At 44.4% G+C, this 26,471-nt stretch overlaps 1 protein-coding gene across 2 annotated transcripts in view; it reads right to left on the reverse strand.

Annotated features, from left to right (window-relative positions):
* Window positions 1–26,471, reverse strand: part of ndufs4 (NADH:ubiquinone oxidoreductase subunit S4) — a 138,816-nt gene that overhangs the window by 59,679 nt on the left and 52,666 nt on the right. The window lies entirely within an intron of this gene.

A 26,471-nucleotide genomic window follows, 5' to 3' on the forward strand; every position in this document is an offset into this window, starting at 1 on the left:
CTAGAGTGATACCTTCCTGTCTAATTGATTAAATGCACAGAACTTCACATTATCTCAACAATTTCATAATTCTCTGAATTCACTAGTATCTTAAATTTTGACCCAAAATTGCAACCTTCCAATGGATTGATGCTCATGTAAGAATGAACATATTTGGATATGAGTGCATCATGAATGGAAGCAACATGCATGAAAATCCACCCATAAGCAGCAAACAGAACAGGCTGCGTATTATTCAAAAGGATTTCAAAATGCAATTTTAAAGGACTCACAGAAATGCAAATGTGTTTGTGAACCACAAGGACCCAATTTTCAAAACATTTAAAACTAATGCAAATGTATTTTTTACAAGGAAATGAAATGAGACATGCATACTATTTTACAATCCCTAAAAACTTGAGACATATGCTTTGCGATGTACAAGTATTTGTCCATTACTGGCAGGGCTCAAGTTTAGCACAATGTTTGCAGTGAATGCGGTGGGGGTGGGGGCTGGGCAGATGTGGGGGACTGTTAATTAAACACATCAAGTAATTTCCACAGTGAAAAATAGCAATATAGTATTTTATAGGTGTTGCATATTTCAAGAATGCTTTGGAATAACCACTGCAAATAATACTTAAAGGCTTTTTATTAGGATGCCTGTAAAGTTGACTATTCCAGAATGAATTAAACATGAATCTCTCTGCTGCTTTTTGCAATTTTCTTCTCCTTCCTTATCCTTATCTAACATGTATTTTAATCATTCTCCATTAGTTTTGCTGTAATTTGCAAGCTATGTTAGAATTTTTTCTTTGTATTTTTCTAAATATTCCTTCTTTGTTTCAGATTAGATCTCTTTGCAATCACACACTGGTCTTGTTATTTTTGTCCCTCACAGGAATATCATTTCACTCTACTTGCTTTAAAACAATGTCTGAAACCATTGCTCTACTGATTCCTATTTAATTTACGCTAGAACTCTTGGTGCACTCTTAAACTTACCCATCACCAAAGTCTACAATATCATTTTAAATACACACTGTGCACTGATAGCCAGCAACCACATGGTCATCAGCCTTCTTCTGGACTTACAGATACAATGGCCTAGATCTTGAGGTCACTGTTTGCAATGTGAATTTGAGTCTGGTGCAAGTCAAAGGAATTTCAATTGTTCAGCAAAGTTCATGTCATTTGGTGCGGTAAGAAGCCAATCACATTGAAAAATTCTCATAGACATGAAGTCAGAAAGAAAATAGGTCATTTTCTTTCATATTTTATACATTTTATTGAGCAATAAAGAAAGATTGAGCATGCACATTAGAGGCCTTAAGAACACAAACAGCCTACAAATAAAATAGTACACAGTGGTTGCTAGAAAATGGTAGAATACCCAGGCCAAGCAGTACCTGCTGGACGTTTTCCAGCATCTGTAGTTTTTTGCCTCTAACCAAGCAGTACCTGTGCAGACAGAAACAGACTTAAAGTTTCTGATCTGTGATCGTTCATCTGATCAGGGAAAAGTTATAACTGCAAAAGGTTTTGAGCAGGAATGGGTGGAATAAGGACATTAGGAAGGTCTGTAATAGTGTGACAGACAGGAGAGATTGAATTAAAAGAAGAAACATGAATGTTTTTCTTGCATCATCACCAAAGAATCAAATGATGTGCTAGAACAGCTGGGTTGCAAACCGACCCCAAAGATAACAGAAAACGTAAATAAGCAAAGAAGGGGAAACCAACTGAAGCAGAGATTATGGTCTTAAGCTGTTGAACTCAACGTTCAGTCTGGAATGCTGTCGAGAATTTACCTGAAATGTGTTGTTCCTCAAGCTTATATAGCGCTTCACTGGAACAGCGTGGCTGGCTCAAGACCGAAATATCAGTTTGACAGCAAGGCAGAAATTTAAAATATTGACCCATTGGAAACTTGGGGTCAAGTGTGTGGACTGAACTGAGGTACGTGTAGTATGGTCATCGAATCTTATTTGGTCTCCCAGTGTAAAGGAGACCAGATTGTGAGCAGCAAAAGCAGTATAATAATTATGATTCCTAAAGATTGCTATCTGTGATGGTTTCAACAATTAACCTCCGGAAGAAGGGAGGATTGTCGACATTACCTTTGGGATTTTTGTGTTTAACTGCACATGTACACGCCAGAAGTTGGTGTCAGCTACACAACCTAATGATCGAAAACACTGATGGTTTCATTGCCATTCTAACTGGAAAATTCGAGCCAACATCTTAAACTACACCTGCTCCAATACATTAGTTCCTATTTCCTGTTAAGAATAAGTCACAAATCACATCAACTAAATTACTTGTGAGTTTCACCCCTCCCTTCCAATTGTCCTAGGTCTCTTTATCTCTGAGATACTGAAATTCCCATAACTTTCATTATAAATTTCCTTTAGTCTATTTAACATGCTTGTACTCGTTAAGCTTATGCTGCCAATTGTGCTGTAGTCTCATCTTTCATCACAAGCTTCTGCTCACACTGTTCTTGCTGTTCTCTTTGTTGTTATGTAATAGCTTTATTGATAGCAAATGGCATGTGTCAATGGTATTTAAAGACATAGTTGGGAATAAATAAAGAATCAAGATTGGCTAATACATTAAACTGACTATTTAAATAGATAACCATAAAAGAATATTGAAATCCAATTCTAGACCAAGCTAGCTTGATTCAGGAAGACAGAACACAAGCAAACATCCTTATAGCCATTAGTTGCAGGGAAACACAAAGAATAGTCATTTAAAAGTTTGTTTGTCCCATTGTGAGAGAGAACTGTCCATTATTACGATGCAGATCAAGGTGGGAAACACACATAATTCTTGTACTTCAAAGATAATGGGAACTGCAGATGCTGGAGAATCCGAGATAACAAAGTGTGGAGCTGGATGAACACAGCAGGCCAAGCAGCATCTGAGGATCACAAAAGCTGGTGTTTCGGGCCTAGACCCTTCATCAGAAAAGGGGGATGGGGAGAGGATTCTGAAATAAATAGGGAGAGAGGGGGAGGCAGACCGAAGATGGATAGAGGAGAAGATAGGTGGAGAGGAAAGTATAGGTGGGGAGGTAGGGAGGGGACAGGTCAGTCCAGGGAGGACAGACAGGTCAAGGGGGCGGGATGAGGTTAGTAGTTAGGAAATGGATGTGCGGCTTGAGGTGGGAGAGAGGGATAGGTGAGAAGAAGAACAGTTTAGGGAGGCAGGTACGAGCTGGGCTGGTTTCGGGATGCAGTGGGGGGAGGGGAGATTTTGAAGGTGGTGAAGTCCACATTGATACCATTGGGCTGCAGGATTCCCAAGCAGAATACGAGTTGCTGTTCCTGCAACCTAGTCTTCCTAGTCCTCACACACCACCCCACCAACCTCCGGATACAACGCATCATCCTCCAACACTTCCGCCATCTGCAATCCAACCCCACCACCAAAGAGATTTTCCATCCCCACCCTTGTCTGCCTTCTGGACAGACCACTCTCTCTGTGACTCCCTTGTCCGCTCCACACTCCTCTCCAACCCCACAACACATGGCACTTTCGCCTGCAACCGTGGGAAGTGCTACACTTGCCTCCACACCTCCATTCTCACCGCCATCCCAGGCCCCAAGATGACTTTCCACATCAAGCAGATGTTCGCCTGCACATCCACCAATGTGGTATACTGCATCCTCTGTACCCGTTGTGGCTTCCACTACATTGGGGAAATCAAGCGGAGGCTTGAGGACTACTTTGTAGAACACCTACGCTCGGTTTGCAATAAACAACTGCACCTCCCAGTTGCGAACCATTTTAACTCCCCCTCCCATTCCCTAGATGACATGTCCATCCTGGGCCACCTGCAGAGCCATAATGATGCCACCCGAAGCTTGCAGGAACAGCAACTCATATTCCGCTTGGGAACCCTGCGGCTCAATGGTATCAATGTGGATTTCACAACCTTCAAAATCTCCCCTCCCCCCACTGCATCCCAAAACCAGCTCAGCTTGTCCCCGCCTCCCTAACCTTTTCTTCCTCTCACCTATCCCCTCCTCCTACCTCAAGCCGCACCTCCATTTCCTACCTACTAACCTCATCCCGCCCCCCCCTTGACCTGTCCATCCTCCCCGGACTGACCTATCACCTCCCTACCTCACCACCTATACTGTCCTCTATCCATCTTCGGTCTGCCTCCCCCTCTTTCCCTATTTATTTCAGAATCCTTTCCCCATCCCCCTTTTCTGATGAAGGGTCTAGGCCCGAAATGTCAGCTTTTGTGCGCCTAAGATGCTGCTTGGCCTGCTGTGTTCATCCAGCTCCACACTTTGTTACCTCTAATTCTTGTACTTATATCATCTGAATGTTTACGATATGAGTTTGTCTATCTCCGATCTCTGCCTCTTAACACGGCTGGCGAGCTTTGCAAACAGCACGAGCACAATAGCATTTGCAGATCACAAAGGACAAGAAGTTAGTTTTTTTTGTAGACTGCCAACTTCCCTCCTAGACACATCTTAAAAGTTGGCCACCAACAGCACTGCAAAAGGAATTCTGGGAAACCACACCAGAGCAGATTGGATCCACAGTGATATATGTAGGCCTGCAAGTGTCAGTGATGTGGGGTGGACAAGAGGAGAAATTCCATGATCAAATTAGGGGCCAGGAAATCTTCAAGGAGCACCCTTAGTACAAAGTGGGTGCAGGTAGCTAGGAAGTTCGACTCTTTCAAGTTGGGCCTGATAACCTGGTAACATTGACCAGAAGATCTCAGGACCACAGCCAGGTGTTCAAGATCAGCATCTTCTCATAACATTTCCTAACCGTCACATGACCAACCTCTCATGCTGCTCAGTGAACCTCACCCTCTTTGCTTACCCAGGAACACGCCCACACACTCAGGCCCTAACATCAAGCTACTCCTCAAGTTCTGCACATCAAGTGACTAAGCATGGTAGGCTGCAATCAGGTCAAGTTGACAAGATCAGTCATTTGCCAGTTTACAGAAGGGCAAGGTGACAGACAGCTACTGTTTGCAAAAAATTCTGATGAGTATCTTTAAAGGGCAACCTGAAGACAGCTGAACGGGTATGCACATGATGGTGCTCAGTTGTACTGAACTGTCACTGTCAAGGAGCAATGAACAGATTCCAGTTGGAGGTAGAACATGGTAGGGATGAGGCAACCTTCGGCCCATTGCCCTGTTCTGCTGTTAACCCAGAGGCACTGGCACTGCTGTCTCATACCTGTCCCAGCCTTTGTGCGCACAGGTCAGCTGGTCCTCTGCCCTAGCTGTCAGGATGCGTAAGCACGCTTGGTAAATTCAGAAAATCATCAAAAAAAGCTCTGAAAACACTTCACAGTACATTCAGATGCTTCACAATAGGACAATGCTCTAAAAGTGTCATTTAACTGTAAGGTAACCTGGGCCTTGAATTTACTCTACTGCAGGACTCACCTTGCAGCTTCCCATTCCTTTTTTCAAGAATAATCAGTGCAGGTCGTCATGGCCTGTATTGTCCAAATTTAGGTTCCTGATGTCTAATCAGTTAATCAGGGTGGCTGACAAGAACAGCTATTTAGTGTGTTAAGATGCGCATATCTGTGGGAAACCCCTTGGGAGCTGCCAAGCAGGAGTTAGCAATGTAGCCAGCCTCCTGGAAAACTGGGTAGCCATCTATATATAAAATGTGAGGCTGGATGAACACAGCAGGCCAAGCAGCATCTCAGGAGCACAAAAGCTGACGTTTCGGGCCTAGACCCTTCATCAGAGAGGGGGATGGGGGGAGGGAACTGGAATAAATAGGGAGAGAGGGGGAGGCGGACCGAAGATGGAGAGTAAAGGAGATAGGTGGAGAGAGTGTAGGTGGGGAGGTAGGGAGGGAATAGGTCAGTCCAGGGAAGACGGACAGGTCAAGGAGGTGGGATGAGGTTAGTAGGTAGCTGGGGGTGCGGCTTGGGGTGGGAGGAAGGGATGGGTGAGAGGAAGAACCGGTTAGGGAGGCAGAGACAGGTTGGACTGGTTTTGGGATGCAGTGGGTGGGGGGGGGAAGAGCTGGGCTGGTTGTGTGGTGCATTGGGGGGAGGGGATGAACTGGGCTGGTTTAGGGATGCAGTAGGGGAAGGGGAGATTTTGAAACTGGTGAAGTCCACATTGATACCATATGGCTGCAGGGTTCCCAGGCGGAATATGAGTTGCTGTTCCTGCAACCTTTGGGTGGCATCATTGTGGCAGTGCAGGAGGCCCATGATGGACATGTCATCAAGAGAATGGGAGGGGGAGTGGAAATGGTTTGCGACTGGGAGGTGCAGTTGTTTGTTGTGAACTGAGCGGAGGTGTTCTGCAAAGCGGTCCCCAAGCCTCCGCTTGGTTTCCCCAATGTAGAGGAAGCCGCACCGGGTACAGTGGATGCAGTATACCACATTGGCAGATGTGCAGGTGAACCTCTGCTTAATGTGGAATGTCATCTTGGGGCCTGGGATGGGGGTGAGGGAGGAGGTGTGGGGACAAGTGTAGCATTTCCTGCGGTTGCAGGGGAAGGTGCCGGGTGTGGTGGGGTTGGAGGGCAGTGTGGAGCGAACAAGGGAGTCACGGAGAGAGTGGTCTCTCCGGAAAGCAGACAGGGGAGGGGATGGAAAAATGTCTTGGGTGGTGGGGTCGGATTGTAAATGGCGGAAGTGTCGGAGGATAATGCGTTGTATCCGGAGGTTGGTAGGGTGGTGTGTGAGAACGAGGGGGATCCTCTTGGGGCGGTTGTGGCGGGGGCGGGGTGTGAGGGATGTCCATTTCAAGCCCACCGACTCCCACAGCTACCTAGAATACACCTCCTCCCACCCACCCTCCTGCAAAAATTCCATCCCCTATTCCCAATTCCTCCGCCTCCGCCGCATCTGCTCCCACGATAAGACATTCCACTCCCACACATCCCAGATGTCCAAGTTCTTTAAGGACCGCAACTTTCCCCCCACGGTGATCGAGAACGCCCTTGACCGCGTCTCCCGCATTTCCCGCGACACATCCCTCACACCCCGTCCCCGCCACAACCGCCCCAAGAGGATCCCCCACGTTCTCACACACCACCCTACCAACCTCCGGATACAACGCATTATCCTCCGACACTTCCGCCATTTACAATTCGACCCCACCACCCAAGACATTTTTCCATCCCCTCCCCTGTCTGCTTTCCGGAGAGACCACTCTCTCCGTGACTCCCTTGTTCGCTCCACACTGCCCTCCAACCCCACCACACCCGGCACCTTCCCCTGCAACCGCAGGAAATGCTACACTTGTCCCCACACCTCCTCCCTCACCCCCATCCCAGGCCCCAAGATGACATTCCACATTAAGCAGAGGTTCACCTGCACATCTGCCAATGTGGTATACTGCATCCACTGTACCCGGTGCGGCTTCCTCTACATTGGGGAAACCAAGCGGAGGCTTGGGGACCGCTTTGCAGAACACCTCCACTCAGTTCGCAACAAACAACTGCACCTCCCAGTCACAAACCATTTCCACTCCCCCTCCCATTCTTCAGATGACATGTCCATCATGGGCCTCCTGCACTGCCACAATGATGCCACCCGAAGGTTGCAGGAACAGCAACTCATATTCCGCCTGGGAACCCTGCAGCCATATGGTATCAATGTGGACTTCACCAGTTTCAAAATCTCCCCTTCCCCTACTGCATCCCTAAACCAGCCCAGTTCATCACCTCCCCCCACTGCACCACACAACCAGCCCAGCTCTTCCCCCCAACCCACTGCATCCCAAAACCAGTCCAACCTGTCTCTGCCTCCCTAACCGGTTCTTCCTCTCACCCATCCCTTCCTCCCACCCCAAGCCGCACCCCCAGCTACCTACTAACCTCATCCCACCTCCTTGACCTGTCCATCTTCCCTGGATTGACCTATCCCCTCCCTACCTCCCCACCTACACTCTCTCCACCTATCTTCTTTACTCTCCGTCTTCGGTCCGCCTCCCCCTCTCTCCCTATTTATTCCAGTTCCCTCCCCCATCCCCCTCTCTGACGAAGGGTCTAGGCCCGAAACGTCAGCTTTTGTGCTCCTGAGATGCTGCTTGGCCTGCTGTGTTCATCCAGCCTCACATTTTATTATCTTGGAATCTCCAGCATCTGCAGTTCCCATTATCTCTGAAGCCATCTATATATATGTAGTTTATACTGCTCATATCTATTTACAACACCCAGTGTCAAAAAATGAAAAATATTGAGGTTGTTGACATGCTTCCTGAGCCAATGGGTCTGGTTTCAAACGTTTCATCACCCTGTTAGGTAACATTGTCAGTGCATCTCTGGTGAAGCGTTGGTGTTCTGTCCCACTTGTTACTTATATTTTCTGAAGAAGGGTCTAGGCCCAATACGTCAGCCTTCCTGCTCCTCTAATGCTGCTTGGCCTGCTGCATTCATCCAGCTCTACACCTCGTTATCTCTGTTACTTACATGCCTCGGTTTGCTGGGGTGGTCGGTATAACTTGCAGCTTTGTTTCTCAGTGGTTTGTAGATAAGGTCTAATTTACTGTGTTTGTTGATGGAGTTCCGGCTGGCATACCGGGCCTCCAGAATTCTCTGGCTTGTCTCTGTTTGGCTTGTGCGATTATGGATGTGCTGTCCCAGTGGAATAGCCCTTCACGATGAAAGAACTGCCCAAAGATCACCCACATCAACGACACAGACAACACTGATTCACGGAATAAAAACATCTCAGACCGAACACTTACAGACGCTGAGAAGACCATATGAATATGCAGACTCAATTATAACTACAGAAATGTCAAAAAGACTGACTTCCTGGTTGCGCTGGAATCAACACTAAAGAACAATGGAGTTATAGAAGTACAACAGACCATCAGCTAGATGATAGTCTCAGTATTGAGCAAAACAGGAAAGTGGAACACATTCAACACAGAAGAGAAGAAAGCCCTGGAAAAACTCAAAGACAGCAACATTGTAATCTTACCAATGAACAAAGGACACATGACAGTAGGCCTCAACAGAACCCAAATCCATTGAGAAAGCTAATGCACTACTAGCAGGTACCAACACCTACCAACAGATGGCGATAGACCCAACACCACATGGATTACAAAAACCCAATTCAGGACACCTCAGCAAGACAGACTACCAAACAATGAAGCCAGAGGGATCTAACACACCTCAATTCTATGGACTCCCCAAAGTATACAAACTGGGAGTCCCCCTACAGACCCACTGTCTCACTGCCAGGCGGACCAACATATAGACTTGCCAAAAAACTACAACAGAAACTGAAATACTTAGTGGACAACACTACTTCCTCCATTGACTCACCCCAAGAATTCCTCAAGATCATCAAGGTCACCAGGATGGAAGAGGACAAGATGATGTTATCCTTTGATGTAACAGCACTATTTACATCCATAAACACTGACCGAGCCAAAGGAGGTAATTGCCACACTGCTGGACGAATCAAGTAGGCAGGCACCCCAGAACAAAAACAATATTAATAAGGACACCACCATGAAAGTACAAGATCTGTGCCTCACAACTCATTGCATTTCAATGACAACACATACAAACACCAATGGGATCCCAACATCAGGACTCACTGCAGAAGCAGTAATACAATGGTTAGAACAGACAGCACCCCTCCCAACTATACAACCCAAACTTTGTGTCCGATATGTAGATGACACCTTCGTGATTGTTAAACGCACAAAACTAGAAAAGAACCACTGACACACAAACGACATCCTGGCCAGGATTAAATTCACGAAAGAAGAACAATCGACTACCCTTCCTGCACATAATGGCAGAATGCAAAAACAACACGGAACTCCAGACAAGCATATATACAAAGACCACATATGTGGACCAGATACTCAATTACAATAGCAACCAGCCCAATGACCACAATGGGAGCTGCATCAGGGCATTATTTAAATGAGCCACAACACATTGCAGCAACCCAGAACTTTGCAAAGCAGAACAGGAACACCTTATACAGAGTCTTCAAATTGAATGGATACCCAAAAAGCACATTCCGCTGTTACCGCTGAGAATGATCATTACACGACCAGGCTCACTCATCACTATACCATACATCAAGGACATTTCAGAGATGACCACAAGACTAGTCAGACCCCTAGGTATCAGAGTAGCCCACAAACCGACAACCACCCTACAACAGTTATTGACGAAAACAAAGGATCCCGTACCCAAACCTAGCAAGAACGGTGTAATATACAAAATATCATACAAGGACCATGAGAAACAGTAAATAGGCGAAACTGAAAGAAAATTGGCAATACAGATTCATGAACACCAAGCCACCACCGAGAGACATGACCAATTATCACTTGGCTCAGTACAACGAGAGACACAAATCTGACTGGGACAACACATTCATAATTGCACAAGCCAAATAAACACACGCCAGGGAATTCCTGGAGGCCTGGTATTCCAACTCGAACTCCATCAACAAGCACACTGAATTAGAGAAACAGAATTGGAAGTAATACCAACCATCTCAGCAAACTGAGGCATATAAATAACAAGTGGAACAGAACACCAATGCTTCATTGGAGGTGTACTGATGATGTTACCTAGCAGGGTGATGAAACGTTTGCAACCAAACCCACCAGCTCAGCGAGCATGTCTACAACCTCATCCACAACCTGAGCTACAAATCTTCCAGCGAACTTTAAATGAAAAATATTTTTAGGGAACCCAACAAAACAGCATCTCCAGCCAGCTAACAAATACCCAGTTCAAAAGCAAGTGAGACATGAATACAGAAGTCATAATCTATTAAATTAACCATCACCTAATACCTGGAGAAGAGAATAGTCTTGAACAGTATATCAGACAAGGTGAACATCAGCCAAATTCTGTCTCTTTGAAGTCACCTTCCTCTCCGTCAGCCCGTCTGCCACTAAAACCACCATCCAGGGATTCTCACCACCAGAACTAGAAGTTCCTATATTAAAGCTGCTAAAAGAATAGCAGTTATTCTTGTTGATAATCATTGGTTATTCTGGTAACAAGCAGAGGCAGCCTTAAGGAGTAGCTTGGCTGAATTCTGAAGAAATATTTCAAGTCTCATTAATCCACTAGGATTTCTTTTGAGGTTGTGCTAAAATAATGGTTGAAGGACAATAGAGGGTATAATTTACTCAGCCTTTCTTCAGAATGCATTTGATAAATGTCTGACACAAGAAAAGGAAATTTAAGTCTGCTCCTCCTGAAGCATTCTCCCCAGCACCACCATTTTATCTAACCTGAAATCTGCCACATGAATGCTACATGTGGTCTCAAGAACGGCCCTTGAGCCTTCTCTGTCCTCTCACTGATGCTTCACAACAACCACTTCATTGTTTATTCACCACACCAGTTCTGTGGCTTCCAGCAGTTGCCTAATACATGTCACCAGAAAATTCTGACTCCTGCCCATCAATAATGGAAGCTAGTTTTGGGCACTAAGGCTTGTTGAGCATGCAAATATGAATATACTACTTCTACTAAAGAAAAAAAAAATAAGAACTGCAGATGCTGTAAATCGGAAACAAAAACCAAGTTGCTGGAAAAGCTCAGCAGGTCTGGCAGCATCTGCGAAGAAAACATTCACAGTTAGCTTTTCAGGTCTGGTGATCCTTCCTCAGAAATCAAACCAGTTCTGAGGAAGAATCACCGGACTCGAAACGTTAACTCTGATTTTTTTGCTTCACAGATGCTACCAGATCTGCTGAGCTATTTCAGCAACTTTATTTTTATACTACTTCTACTCCCAGAGTAGGAGGAGGGGAATGACATTCCACTGACTGGTCAATCCATGATTACATTTTCCCAGCATTACAAAGGCTTTTGAGGGAGAACTCCCCCACTGTACCCGTGTATTTTGACTGTGTTGCATGATGATCTAGTAATTCTTTGAAATCATTGTGCTGTTGTTGATGGATCATCCTTGGACAATTTCTATCTTCTTACCCTGTCAACTAGAAGGTTTTTCAGCAGACAGTCCTTTCTTTAGTGGTGCTCCATGTTTAGATCTTTTATATATTATGGTCACCATGCTACTCTATCTACTAACTTGCTGATAATTTGTAAGGTTGGGCAGCACAGTGGTTAGAACCGCTGCCTCACAGCATCAGGGACCCAGGTTTGATTCTACCTTCAGGCTGTGTTGAGTTTGCACATTCTCCCCATGTCTGTGTGGGTTTCCTCCAGGTGCTCCAGGCTCCTCCCACAGTCCAAAGATATACAAGCTAAGTGGATTGGCTGTGCTAAATTACCCGTGGTATTCAGGAATGTGTATTTTAGATGGGTTATAGGCGAATGGGTCTGGACGAGATGCTCTGAGAGTTGGTGTGGACTTGTTGGGCCAAAGGGCCTGCTTCCACACTGTAGAGATTCTATGAATGAAACTGGATGCCAATCTGGCATCAACCTAGGAACTGGAAATCACAACAGCTAACTCAGTCCTGACAACACAGCAAAAATCTTCTTTACCAACATCTGGGGGTTAACATCAACACTGAGAAATCTATCAGTAAAACTGAGCGTCATACCTTACAGACAGTGTCCTAGACAAACATCACCACCAGCTCTGGATATGTTCTGCCTCAGGACAGTGGTGTACAGTCAGGAGAAATTTGTACTGGGAATCCTCAACATCGACTCCAGAAACCACAAACTCTAGCGCAGTTTGAAAATGATCAAGGCAACCTACTTCTGATTACACCCCCATGGCTGATGAATCAGTACTCTTCCATGTTGAATTTCTCTTGCAGATGACATTGAGGTTGGCATGGAACCTCAATGAAAGGGAGGGATTTCAATGTCCATTATGAAAAAAAGCTGGTTATCAAGATGATCGTGGCAGAGTCCAGGCTCCTGAGCCCAGGGCTTGTCTACTCCGTCTACCTCTCTTATTTTCTTCTTTTCTCATTTTTGCTTCTACTTACCTTCTGGGGAGAGCTCTGTCACATAGGCATTGGCAATGATGGCATCGATGAGGAAGTTGGCTTTGTCGGGTCTGGAGCCTGGCGGTAGCCAGTTAGCGTGAAGCAGGACTCTGAAAGCGGCTTCAAGGAGGCAGCTGGCAGAACAATAAGCATGGGACCTAGCACTAGCTGCTACGTTGATGGAAACGATATCGGCAAGGGCGGCCAGTGGGAAAAGATGGTGCCTGAGGACCGGCAACTTTGATGTTGGTCAGGTCCAGTGCTGGTGGTGGCAGGAGGATCATGGACTCTCTGTAAACCTTTTTTTAAAATTCTTCTTGAACTATTCAAAATGGCACCATATTGTGGTGATAAGTGGAAGCTTTTCACTGTATGTTACTGCAATTTTCAACATAAAATACATGTGATAATAAAATCATTCGTCACTCAAAGAAGTGGCCCAGCAGCACCATTGCTGACCAAGTTGATCAAGTTCTAAAGGACAGATGCCAGTTTGGGTCTGTAGCAGGTAGTGAAGTCAAAAATCAAGAGGAAAGAACATACTTGATCTCACCCTCACCAACTCATCTGCCACAGATGCCCCTCTCCATGACAGTAGGTGAGACACTGCACAATTTTTGAGGGAGAGAGAGAGGCCCGTCTTCATATTGAGGATAGCCTTCATTATGAGGGTTCTTGGTAGTGTTCCTGCTTCTGAGCCAGGAGACCTGGGTTCAAGAACAGCCTGCTCCACAGGTGTGAGATAACATGTCTGAATAGGCTGATTAGAAAATACTTACCCTCCATTTTGTTGCGGGCACTATTATCATACTCAATGAGATGGATTTTGAACAGAGGGATCAATTCAAGACTGTACATCCATGAGTGCTGTGGCCCATCAGCAGCAGCGGAGGTGTACTTCAACACAATGTACAAACTCGTGACTTGGGATATATTACCTCTATCATTACTACCAAGCCAGGCAATCGACCTAGTTCAATAAAGAGTGTAGGAGGGCACGACAGAAGTAGCATCAGGCATACCTATGACTCAACAACCCTGTAAGGTTACAACAGAGGACTAGTGTATGCAAAGTGGCATAAGCAGCAAGTGGTAGATGGAGCTAAGCAATTCCACAATCAACAAATCAGATCTAAAGCTCTGCAGTCTTGCACAGCCAGTTGTGAACGGTGATGGATAATTAAACAACTCACTGGAGAAGGCTCCACAAATATCCAGTCCTCAATGATGGAAAAGCCCAACACATCAGTGTAAAAGACAAGGCTGAAGCATTTACAACAATCTTTAGCCAGAGTGCTGATTGAATGATCCAACTCAGCTTCCTCCAGAGATCCAATTAATTCCATTCACTCCACGTAAGTCAAGGAACAGTTCGAGGCCCTGGATACTGCAAAGGCTATGGGTTTTGACAAAATTCTGGCAATAGTACTGAAGACTTGTGCTTTCGAATTTGCCACTCCCCTGGCCAAGCTGTTCCAGTACAGTTACAACACTGGCCGCTACCTGACAATGTGGAAAATTACGCATGTATGTCCAGTACGCAAAAAGCAGGAGTAATCCAACCCACCAATTACAGTAAAGTAGTGGAAGGTGTCATCAGCAGCATTTGATCAGCTCAGTGACACCCAGTTTGAGCTCTGCCGGGTCATTAAGGTCGTGATCTCATTACAGCTTTGGTGCAAACATGGACAAAAGCACTGAATTCCAGAGGTGAGGTAAGAGTGACAGCCCTTGACACCAAGGCTGCACTCAACCGAGTGTGGCATCAAAGAGCCCCGGCAAAACAGGAATCAATGGGAATTGGGGGTAAACTCTCCACTTGTTGGAGTCATACCCGACACATGGGAAGATGGTTATCATTACTGGAGGTCAGTCTTCTCAGATCCAGGGCATCTCTCGTGTGAGTTCCTCCAGGTACTGCCCTAGGCCCAAACATCATCGGCTGCTTCATCAGTGACCTTTCCTCCATCGTAAGGTCAAATGTGGGAATGTTCACTGATGTAGCACAATGTGCAGCGCCATTTGTGACTCCTCAGATACTGAAGCAGTCCATGTTCAAATGCAAAGAGGTCTGTTTAATAACTGGGTTTAGGCTGACTGGTAACAAGTAACATTCCTGCCACACAAATGCCATGCAATGTCCACCTCCAATGAGAGACAATCTAGCCACTGTCCTCTGATATTCAATAGTGTTACCATCACTGGATTCCCCAACATCATCCGCCTAGGGGCTTACCATGGACCAGGAGCTCAACTGGACTTGTCATATAAATGCAGTAGCTACATGAGCAGGTCAAAGGCTATGAATCCTGCAGCAAGTAACTTACCTCCAGCCTTTCCAAAGGCCTGACCATCATCCACCTAAAACAAGCCTAAGGGGCAGCACAGTGGCTCAGTAGTCGGCACTGCTGCCTCACTGTGCCAGGGACCTGGGTTTGATTCAGCCCCGTGTGATAGCCTGTGTGGAGTTTGCATGTTTTCCCCGTGTCTGTGTGGGTTTCTGCTGGATGCTCTGGTTTCCTCCCACAGTCCAAAGATATGCAGGTTAGGTGGATTGGTAAAGCTAAATTACCTGTAGTGTTCAAGGGTGTGTTGGTTAGGTGCGTAAGCCATGGGAAATACAGGGTTACAAGGATAGGGTAGTGGGATGGGCGATGGGTCTGGTTGAGATGCTCTTTAGATGGGTGGTGTGGATTGTTGGGCCGAATGGCCTGTTTCTACACTGTAGAAATTCTATGTAAAAAAAAATGACAGGAGTGTGATGGATTACTTCCCACTTGCCTGAGTGGATGCAGCTCCAACTACACTCAAGAAGCTTGACACCAACCAGGACAAAGCAGCATGCTTTATTCACACCACATCCACCACCAACAATCAGTAGTATCAGTAGTATCTACAAGTTACACTGAAGAAATTCACCAGAGATTCTTGGACAACACCTTCCAAATCCATGACCACTCCCATCTAGAAGGGCATGGGCAACAGCCATATGGGAACACTGTCACCTGTAAGTTCCCTTCCAAGCCACTCTCCATCGAGACTTGGAAATATTCTACCACACCTTCACTGTCATTGGGTCAAAATCTTAGAATGCCCTCCTTTAGTACATTTTAAGTGAACCTGCAGCACGTGTACTGCAGCAGTTCAAGGCAACTCACTAGCACCTTCTTAAGGGCTTCAATGGATTGGGAATAAATGCTGATTGGTAGGCGACACCTACATTCCATGAGTGAATACATATAAAAACGGTCATTATTTCCTCAAAGAATTCTAACAGATGGGGCAGGCATGGCTTCCCTTTGACAAAGCCATGGTGGCTCAGCTCTATTTTACCATGCATTTCTAAATATTCTGCAATTTCTTCTTTAACAATGGACTCTAAAATCTTACCGATGATCAAAGTCAGGTTGACTGGTCTATACTTCTCATCTTCAGCCTCCATCCCTTCTTAGACAGGATGTTATATTAGTCATTTTCCATCCTCTGACACCCTGCCCGACTCCAATGTTACCTGAAAAATCATTTCGAAAGCATCTACAATTTTCTCAGCTGTCTCCTTCAGGATCCTATCATGTAGTGCACCCAGTCTGGGTGATTTATTCACCCTCACACCTTCCATCAACTTCTCCATAGTGATAGCCACTACACTCACTTTTACTCCGACTCTCTTGAAGTTTTGGTACGCTATGATGTTCTGGAGTCTTCCACTGTGAACAGTGATGCAAAGTACTGATTCAGTTTCTCCGCCATTTCTTTGTTCCCCATTACTACCTGCTCGGCCTCCTTTTCCAATGGTACAATGGCCACCCTTGTCTCTTTCTTACCTTTTAGATATCTTAAAAAAATGTCTTGCAATCTTTTTTATATTATTAGCTAGCTTTCCTTCATATTTCACATTGTTTCCACCCCCACCCCCATTACATTTTTTAGTATTCCTCTGTTGGTTTTTACAGGCTTCTCACTAATCTTCACCACAATGTATGCTTCATCTTTTGCTTATAATGCTGTCACTCACCTCCCTTGCCAGCCACGGTTGCCTCATCCTGCCTTTGGTAGGCTTATTCTCCACTAGGACGAGTTTCTGCTGTGCCTCTGGGATTATCACCAGAAATTCCTGCTATTGCTGTACCAATGTCTTCTCTGCTAGGCTCCCCTTATAATCAACTCTGGCCATCTCCTCCCTCATGTCTTTGTCCTTCCATTTACTGAATTGCAATACCATTCCAAAGGACAAAGAACAAAGAACAAAGAAAGCTGCAGCACAGGAACAGGCCCTTTGGCCCTCCAAGCCTGCGCCGATCAAGATCCTCTGTCTAACCTGTCATCTATTTTCTAACGGCCTGTGTCCATTTGCTCCCTGCCCATTCATGTACCTGTCCAAATATATCTTAAAAGACGCTAACGTGTCTGCGTCTACCACCTCTGCTGGCAACGCGTTCCAGGCGCCCACCACCCTCTGTGTAAAGAACTTTCCGCACATAGCTCCCTTAAATTTTCCACCTCTCAGTTTGAACTCATGACCCCTAGTAATTGAGTTCCCCACTCTGGGAAAAAGCTTTTTGCTATCCACCCTGTCTATACCCCTCATGATTTTGTACACCTCAATCAGGTCCCCCCTCAATCTCCGTCGTTCTAATTAAAATAATCCTAATCGACTCAACCTCTCCTCATAGCTAGTACCCTCCATACGAGGCAACATCCTGGTGAACCTCCTCTGCACACTCTCCAAAGCATCCACATCCTTTTGGTAATGTGGCAACCAGAACTGTACACAGTACTCCAAACGTGGCCGAACGAAAGTCCTATACAACTGCAACATGACGTGCCAACTCTTGTACTCAATACCCCACCCAATGAAGGAAAGCATGCCATATGCGTTCTTGATCACCCTATTAGCCTGCGTTGTCACCTTCAGGGAACAATGGACCTGAACAGCCAGATCTCTCTGTTCATCAATTCCATCCAATTCAAGCTTCTGTCTCTCAAACTGCAGGGTGAATTCTATCAAATAATGGTCACTGCCCCCTCTTGGGATTCCTTTACCTCAAGTCCTTTATCAATTACATTTCAATTGTTTGCTGGAGCTTTTTAATGAGGCAATAGAGTGCGTTGCTGAGTCTAACATGTTTGACCTGAAGTACATGCGTATTCCAAAAAAGCATTTAATGAAGTGCCACATAACAGGCTTGTCACAAAGTTTCTACACATGGAATAAACAAAAAGCAGATCCATTACTTGAAATAAAGATGAATAAATGATTGGAGACTAGTTTTTTTGAAAATGTGATATTGACATTGCTGTTTAGGACAGCATCTGTTGTCTTCCCTAATTGCCCTAGAACAGATTGGCCTGCCAGGCCATTTCAAAGGACCATCAAAACTCAACCAAACTGCTTGTAGTTCTAGAGTCATATGCAGCTCAGAACAGGTGAAGATGGCAGATTTTCTTCCCTAGAGGTTTTTATGACAATCAACTGTGATTACATGATTGCTCTCACATTAATTTGTCTTAATTCCAGGTTTCTTATTGAATTAAAATTTCACCATCTGTTTCAGAGGAATTCAAATCCACATCCCCAGAGCATTAGTGGTCAAGTGACATTAACCACAAGGCATTGAGGTGGTGGTGTTATAACTTCTACTTTCCTTCATATATAATAACCTAAATTTAGGTACACCTTGTGCAATTTCAATATTGTGGGCTTGGAAGTATTATGAATTGAAAATAGGAGGGTAATAAACTTTACGAGGATATAGATAGCTGGTGGAAAGAGTAAAAATGTGACAGATTAAATTTAATGTAATATAGAGAGATATGAAGCGATTCGTTTGGTTTGAAGAATGAGACAACACAAGATAAAAGGTAAAAATCTAAAGGAGTGCAGGAACAAGCAGACTTGGGAATACATACGCATATTATAGAAGATAGCAGGGCAAATTCAGACAGGAGTTAGTATAATGCCCAAAGTCTTGTGTACTACAAGCAGGGCCACACACTTCTAAAGCCATTCTATAGTAAATCCAAATAAAATATTGGTTCAGCCTCAGCTCGAATGTTGCGCCATTCCTGGCACCATACTTTAGGAAGTTTGTACACGCATTGGGAAGGATGCACATATGTTTGAAGAAAATGGTTCCAGAAAGAGCAACTTCAGAGCAGAGAATCTGAGCTGTTATCTTGGAGAAGAGAAGATTAAGATGAAATTTAATTGAGATGCTCAATCACATGAGAGAGATGGGCAGAGTAGATAGGGAAAAATTGGTCCCATTGGAAGAGGATCAACAACCAGCGGTCATTGTTACTGTTGTTTGACAAAAGGAGGAACAGGAATGTGATCAAAGTAATTTTTGCACAGCAAATGCGCAGATTGAGAGTGTATGTTCAATTGTGACTTTCATGAAAAATTGAACAATTATCTGAAGATAAAACAATTTGCAGCGTCACAACGAAAAGATGCATAAATTTGTTCCTCTGACAGGGAAGAAGGGGTAAGATTAAGGAGCCTTGGATGACGGGAACAGAGGTGCTTCTCGTCAAAAAGAAAAAGGCAGCATACGGAAGGTGGAGGAAGCACAGGTCTAGCACAGCTTTAGAGGATTACAGGCTTGCTCGGAAGGAGCTCAGAAGTGGATTGAGTGGGGCCAGGAGGGGACACGAAAAGGCTTGGCAGGAAAGATTAGGGAGAACTCGAAGGCATTTTACTCATACGTGAGGAATAAGAGAATGATCAGGGAGAAGTTAGGGCCGATCAGCGATAGTGTAGGGAACTTGTGCGTGGGGTCTGAGCAGATAGGGGAAGCCCTAAATGAATTTTTTGCTTCGGTTCTCACTAAGGAAAGAGATCTTGTTGTGAATGAGAACTTTGAGGAGCAGGAAAACAGGCTTGAACAGATCGAGATTGAGGAAGTTGATGTGCTGGAAATTTTAGCGAGCATTAAGATTGATAAATCCCCAGGGCCAGACCAGATTTATCCTAGGTTGCTCCGGGAAGTGAGAAAGGAGGTTGCTAAGCCGCTGGCGAAGATCTTTGCTTCCTCACTCTCCACAGGAGTCATACTGGAAGATTGGAGGGAGGCAAATGTTGTTTCTCTTTTCAAGAAAGGGAATAGGGAAATCCCTGGAAATTACAGACCAGTCAGTCTTAAGGCTGTGGTCAGCAAGGTTTTGGAAAGAATTCTGAGGGATAGGATTTATGACTATTTGGAAAAGCACACGTTGCCAACCTGATTAAAAAAAATCCTTCAGCCCAACTTGCTACTTCCTACCCATGAGGCACTTCTCTATCCGTGCCAATATACCTCCAACACTGTGGGCCCTTCTGACTTAACCTTTTGTGAGGTAACTTGTCAAATGCCTTTTGGAAAGAGATTGCAGTTTTCAGTGAAAACAGTCAGAGAAACTCAACTTTCTTCTTTTAACTATGATTTCCCATTTATATATGCTACGTAATCTTAATGGTTTTGATGCTCTTTCTTCATTGCAAAACCTAGGATTGCATGTTGTACTTTGGAACATAGCCATTGCCTCGGACATGTTGATTATAATTATTTTACTTTTTATATTTAAAATGTTCAATAATTTCAAAAGGTAAAAAGTTGTTGTTGTTCCAAAAGACCAAAGGGCTGCTTTCCTGTTGCAATAATTGAACCCAAACTGTTGACATCATTCCTGCATTGCAAACTAGCCAACAGCCAACTGAGATAACTGACCCTGACTAATAACAAAGCAAAATCATAATGGCATGACAGATTTCATCCATTTTTACTTGCACATTCAAAAGTATGCCATTATCTTTGATGTGACATTTCTTACAAATTATTTCTGCTGTGTTTACATCTTGATTTTTTTTTTTCTTCAGAGGTATCACTCTTAAGCCACCCATGTACCCATTTCACTTAGCACCTGTATCCTCTGAAAGACTTTTGAGTCTTCCTTGTTGATGGACAAAACCCATACTTCTGTATCAAATAGAGAAGTTATTATTATGCTCCCTCTGCTCAAATCCAAATAATCTATATTGTAAAAGTGTATACACCACTGACTCCTTGTGTTCACTCATTAACCAGTGCATTGTTTTTGTCAGTACACAATTTTTCTACTTTTGGCATTTCACCTTGTAACAAGCCTCATGAAATACTTTATAAAACAGCTTATTAAAACTCCCCTGAAGAACATTAGCTACATTCCTTTAATCTTCATGGTCACTTTAAAAAACTGTTCTAACTCTCATCTTTCTATTTGTCTTCATATCTTTGATGAGGTTATAGTTTCTGGATCAATTTTATCTTTTGAATAATTTTCTGTCCTCTCTCTGCACAGACACAGATCTGCTCAGTGTTCCCAGTACTTTCTGTATTTATTTCAGGTTTGGTTTATGATCCTATTCCACAAATTAATTAAGCTTCAATATGACTTGTTGGCACATGATCGCACCACCTATGACTGAGAGGAGAAGTGGTAGGTATATGCTTATCCTGCCATAAAACCAAATTTCAGGATAGGTACACTGTTTGCTCAGACAGAATTGTCAACTCAATGCAGTAATGGTTTGACAAGTAACCAAAAACAAAGGAAGGAAGAATCTCAGCTCCATGTGATGGGTCTATACATTTAAAACCGAGCAATAATGCAGGCTGGTTGGTCAGACAGAGTTTGGAAGTAATGAGGACCTACCCGAGCAATCAGCTAAAATTTACTTGTCAGATGCCTCACTTCAGGGTCAACTTGACCCAAAAGACACCTCACTGATTCCCCCACTTGCCCCAAAATTTATGATCATAGAATCCTGTGGAAACAGGCCCATTGGCCCAACAAGTCCACACTGACCCTCAGAACGTCCCACCCTGCCCCATTCCCCATAACCCACCTAATCTACAAATCCTTGAACACTAAGGGCAATTTAGCATGGCCAATCCACCCAGCCTGTGCAGTTGTGGGAGGAAAACTGGAGCACCTAGAGGAAACCCACAGACACAAGAAGAATGTGCAAATTCCACACAGACTGAGGTTGAGGGGACGGGTCACTGGACCCGAAACGTTAACTCCGATTTTTTCTTCATAGATGCTGCCATACCTGCTGAGCTTTTCCAGCAATTATGTTTTTGTTCCACACAGGCAGTCACCCGAGAATGGAATCGAACCCGGGTCCCTGGCACTGTGAGGCAGCAGCGCTAACCACTGAGCCACCGTGCCGCTAGATCACTAGACAACTGATGGGTGTTTGATAACCTCTTCCTGAACAGCATAAATCACACTGTAAAAGGAGTCTTAACAAGGCAGCAGTCCATACAGTAATAAGACAAATTTCATTCACAGATTAGTAGTGTATGAACGTTTTTCTAACAGCAATTATAACATGCTGACATTCAAAATAATATTTACAAGGGAAAAAAAGAAGTGAAACAGCGACTAAAATTCTATCACTGAAGTGAGCTTTACCTAAAGCTAATATGTTGTGGTTGCTCGGTTTGCCGAGCTGGTTTGTTGTTCTGCAGACATTTCATTACCCTCCTGGGTAACATCATCAGTGCAGCCTCCAATGAAGCGCCGGTGTGTTTTCCCGCCTGGTTTTAAAATCTGGAGTCCGTTGAACTGGATTGCCTCACTTCCTATTTTCTTTTGTATTGGAGTGTATATGGGGTTGAGTTCTATGTGTAAATTGATGGCTTTCTTTGTGGAGTACCAGGCTTCGAGGAAATCCCATGCCCGTCTCTGCTTAGCTTGTCCCAGGATTTTGGTGTTGTCCCAGTTAAATTGGTGGTTCTCCTGATCCATGTGAATTGAGATGAGTGAGTATTGGTCTTGTCTTTTTGTAGCCAGTTGGTGTTCATGTACTCTTGTTATTGCTTTCCTTCCTGTTTGTCTGATGTAGTGTTTCTTGCAGTCTCTGCAGGGGATCTTATAGTTGACATTGGTCCTGTCCATGGCAGGGAGTGGGTTTTTGGTTCAGATGAGCAGTTGTTGTAGGGTTGATGTGGGTTTGTGTGCCTCTCTGATGCCCAGAGGTCGTAGGAGTCTTGTGGTTAGTTCTGACGTGTTCCTGACGTAAGGTCGTGTGATGTGTGTGTCAGGGCGTGTAGTATGTTCCTGCTGAAAGAAGAGAGAGGGTGGTCGTTGATGGGAAAGGTTCATCCTGGAGACCAGTTACTAGTGGTGTACCGCAAGGGTCGGTGTTGGGTCCACTGCTGTTTGTCATTTTTATAAATGACCTGGATGAGGGCGTAGAAGGATGGATAACTAAATTTGCAGACGGCACTAAGGTCGGTGGAGTTGTGGATAGTGATGAAGGATGCTGTAGGTTGCAGAGAGACATAGATAAGCTGCAGAGCTGGGCTGAGAGGTTGGAAATAGAGTTTAATGCAGACAACTGTGAGGTGATGCACTTTGGTAGTATTAACCGGAAGGCAAAGTACTGGGCTAATGGTAGATTCTTGTTAGTGTAGATGAGCAGAGAGATCTCAGTGTCCATGTACACAGATCCTTGAAAGTTGCCACCCAGGTTGACAGGGCTGTTAAGAAGGCATACAGTGTTTTAGCTTTTATTAATAGAGGGATTGAGTTCCGGAACTAAGAGGTTATGCTGCAGCTGTACAAAACTCTGGTGTGGCCGCACTTGGAGTATTGTGTACAGTTCTGGTCACCGCATTATAAGAAGGATGTCGAAGCTTTGGAAAGGGTGCCGAGGAGATTTACTAGGATGTTGCCTGGTATGGAGGGAAGGTCTTACGAGGAAAGGCTGAGGGACTTGAGGCTGTTTTCATTAGAGAGAAGAAGGTTGAGAGGTGACTTAATTGAAACATATAAAATAATCAGAGGGTTAGATAGGGTGGATAGGGAGAGCCTTTTTCCTAGGATGGTGACGGTGAGCACGAGGGGGCATAGCTTTAAATTGAGGGGTGAAAGATATAGGACAGATGTCAGAGGTGGATTCTCTACTCAGAGAGTAGTAAGGGAATGGGACACTTTGCCTGCAACGGTAGTAGATTTGCCAACTTTCAGTACATTTAAGTCGTCATTGGATAAGCACATGGACGTACATGGAATAGTGTAGGTTAGATGGGCTTCAGATCGGTATAACAGGTAGGCACAACATCGAGCGCCAAAAGGCCTGTACTGTGCTGTAATGTTCTATGTTCTATGATGTTATTCGTGCAGGCATCTTCTGACACAATTTTTTTGGATATCCATTATCTTTGAAATCCTGGAAGAGGTATTCTTCTTCTTCTCGGTGTAGTTCTGTGTTGCCGAAGTGTGTTGTTGCCCCTTTAAGTAGTATTCACATGCAGCTTCGTTTGCGTGTGTTAGGATGGTTACTATTGAAGTTCAATACATGGTCTGTGTGTGTGTGGTTTCTCTGTGTAGTTTCGTTTGCAGTTCCCCATTTGTCTTGCGCTCTACCATGACGCCCAGGAATGGGAGCTGTTTGTTCTTCTCCTCCTCTTTGGTGAATTTTATTCTGGTGAGGGTGTTATTTTTGAGTTTGTGTGTCTCCTCTAGTTGGTCCGTTTAATGATGACAAAGGTGTCATCTATGTAGCGTATCCACAGCTTTGGTTGGATTAAGAAAGGGCCATCCTTTCCTGTCTTTGCATCACGACCTCGGCCAAAAGTCCAAAGATAGGTGATCCCATGGGTGTCCCATTGATTTGTTTGTATGTTGGGCCGTTGAAAGTGAAGTGGGTGGTGAGGCATAGTTGTTCTTGTTCCAGTGGTGCTGCCATTGTTTCCCTTGTTAGTGGTATGTCTGTAGTGTGAATAGGTCAGTGACATGAAACTGTAGCACGGTCTCCTCGTCATCTATCCTTATGTCTTTGATGGAATTGAGGAATTCTTAGGCTGAGTGGACTTGTTGACTCGGTGCCTGAGTCTCCTTTCTAGTTCCTTGGCTAATCTGTGTGATGGAGTGCCTGGTAGGGAGACTGTGGGTCTAAGGGGTACTTCTTGTTTGTGCACTTTCGGGAGGCCGTAGAATCAGGGGTGTGTTGGTTCCTTAGGGTTTGATTCTTAATAAGTCTGCTTTGTTGATCTGTCTGGTTCGTTTGAGTCTTTTTAGCATGTAGAAGATTTTGTTGCCTAGTTGCGGTATCAGGTCAGTCTGTACTGGCCAGTTTGTGCTTTTGTTTGCGAGCAGTGCCTGTGCCTTGAAGTGTGTAGTCTCTTTTATTTGATACTACTGCTACGTGCCCAATGAAGGAAAGCCAGAAGTGAAGCAATCCAGCTCAATAGACTTCAGATTTTAAAAACCAGGCAGGAAAACACACCGGCGCTTCATTGGAGGCTGCACTGATGATGTTACCCAGCTGGATAATGAAACATCTGTGGAACAACAAACCCGTTCGGTGAGCCAACCAACCACAACACCCACAACCCGAGCTACAAATCTACTCCAAAACCTAAAGCTAATGTCTTCACCATTCAGTGAAGCAGCAGTTTACCTCCACTTCAGTCAATCTAGCCTGAAGCATTCACTGCTCACCATGTGGTCTCCTCTGCATTGGGAGACAAAGCATAGACTGTGTCACTGCTTTGCGGAACACCTATGTTCTGCATGCGAAAAACACTCAGAGCTTCCAGTTGCCTACGAGTTATATACACAACTCTGTTCCCTGGCCAATATCTCTGTCTCAGACTTGCTTTATGTTCCAGTGAAACACAGCGCAAGCTGGGAAGAACAGCATCGCATTCTGGACTCAATATCACATTCAACAATTTTAGGGCTTGAGGCAGCTTCTCCTATGTCTTACCTTGACTCCCACACACACAGGCCTTATTATTACATGGTCTGCCATTACACCATTGCTAGCCACTAATAGTCCCCAATAGCAACCATTCTCCTAGGCTGACCATTATCCACTCCTTCGTCAGTGAACTATACTTCTCGCTCTTTGGGCTCAACCTCCACCTATCGTTTACTCCTTATTCCCCTCCTCCACCTTACCTTCTACATAAAAAAATACAACGTTTTCTAAACTATCACCAGTTCTGAAGAAATGGCATTAGACCCGAAACGTTACCTCTGATTTTCCCCATAGATGCGGCCAGATTTGCTGACTTTTTCCAGCAATTACTTTTTGTCCACAGTCAATGAGTAAAAAGAAAAATGACCAGTGAGAGATATTCAGAAAAAGAATATAATGTGATAAAGAACCAGTTTATACTCCTAAAAGCAAACTTCTACACACAAGACAACCAAGGAGGACTGAAGTAGTAAAAAAAGGTAAAACAGAAAGCACGTATAAATGCAACAAAAGCATATATTCTAGTGAAAGTGAAAGGTACTAAAAGCAAAAAAAAGAGTGGCTAAAGAGATAATAAAACTGCTAAAAGGGATAGTGAAAATAAATCTGCAAGTGATATTAAAATCAACACAAAACCTTTTACAGTTAGATTAGGAAAAGGAGAGTGATAATAAGCAATGTGGGTCCCCTGCCAACTGAAAACCTGATGTTGTCAATAATAGAAAGGAAAATAGTGAACATGTTTAATAATTATTTTACATCAGTATTTTGGGAGGACAAAGCAGTCATCATGTCATGCATCCCAAATCAGGAACGTGA

The sequence above is a fragment of the Stegostoma tigrinum genome, chromosome 1 (assembly GCF_030684315.1).
Source record: "Stegostoma tigrinum isolate sSteTig4 chromosome 1, sSteTig4.hap1, whole genome shotgun sequence".
Lineage (NCBI taxonomy): Eukaryota > Metazoa > Chordata > Chondrichthyes > Orectolobiformes > Stegostomatidae > Stegostoma > Stegostoma tigrinum.